Below are 1,250 nucleotides of genomic sequence, written 5' to 3'. Positions count from 1 at the left end.
AAAAATCGTGCACATAAAATAAACGGCCAACCTGAAGTGAAGGGCCGGCAAGTACGGCCGCATTTACTCGCCAGCTCGGGAAGTTCCCGCCTTGTATGGGCAGGGAGATCGACAATGGCGGGCAGCGGCCTCGTAGGCACGGCGGAACCACCACCAACTCGAACTCGCTTCCGAAGCCGCCTTTTTGGCGTGGCTTGGAAGATGCTCGTTTAGGGCGAGTCGTTACGGCTCTACGAGAACGTGACCTGTGTCGGGGGACTCAGGGTTCTGGCACATTAGATCGGTCTCGGAAGCTGAGACGAGTGTGGGTGCACTTATCCCTATCCCCATTTCTTGAAGGTCGTCTAGCATCGAAATCCATGTTTGAACGGGAAGTAGAGGCAACAATATAGTTGTCTTTGGCGCTAGCGCGTGCTAGAATTTTGTCTGCTATGAGGGCCACCTTGTTGAGTGAGGTGTCGTCGAGCAGAGCCGTAAGGGTAGGTTGGATACTAGTTGGCAGAAAATCGAGCCACAGTTCTTTGACAATCTCTGAGTCAGATGTCGTATTTCCTGCAAGAGATTGAAGGAGCGCGAGGTGGTGGCTCGGTTTAGCATCACCTATAGGGTGACGTGCTAACAATGTCCTAAATCGTTCCTCTCTTGACGGGAGGAAATGTCTCAGGATTACTTCCTTAAGACGATTGCAAAAGTTTGGTGCATTTGAATTGAGGACGATCTCACGAACAGCGGTTAAGTGATCCCTAGGTAAAGGTTCCAGAGCGTAGGCATATTTTTGCCGTTGGTTGGTTATGTGGCGGATCTCGAATTGAGATTCCAGTGCCGCGAACCAAACTTCTGCATCGTGGGGGATAAAAGGAACCGGTCGAAAGCTAATTGCCTGTACTTCCGAGTCTATTATATTAATACTATACTTATCGTTATCCACCATATCAAGTTGTTGCCAGAATATTATATATTGAAAAATACCAATACGAATACGTGCAACAGAAGTGGATAGACAAATAATAGACTCACCATCGTGATCTTCTTAAGAAGATTTGCCGAAGGTTTAAATGTGTTCGAAGATTTGGCTTACCAGATGATTTTGATACAGTTGAACAAAAACGAGTACAGTAAAACAATCACTGGTACAATTGGTCATAATAATAATTGTTTCCATTATACTAATCGCGTTCTTGTCGAAAAAAGCAGGTCACTACAGACTTACCAGCCACCTTAGCAACACTATCTAACACCAGTCTCACTTT

Source organism: Schistosoma mansoni, assembly GCF_000237925.1.
Source record: "Schistosoma mansoni, WGS project CABG00000000 data, chromosome 1 unplaced supercontig 0094, strain Puerto Rico, whole genome shotgun sequence".
Taxonomy (NCBI): domain Eukaryota; kingdom Metazoa; phylum Platyhelminthes; class Trematoda; order Strigeidida; family Schistosomatidae; genus Schistosoma; species Schistosoma mansoni.
Note: the sequence above shows the minus strand (reverse complement) of the source record.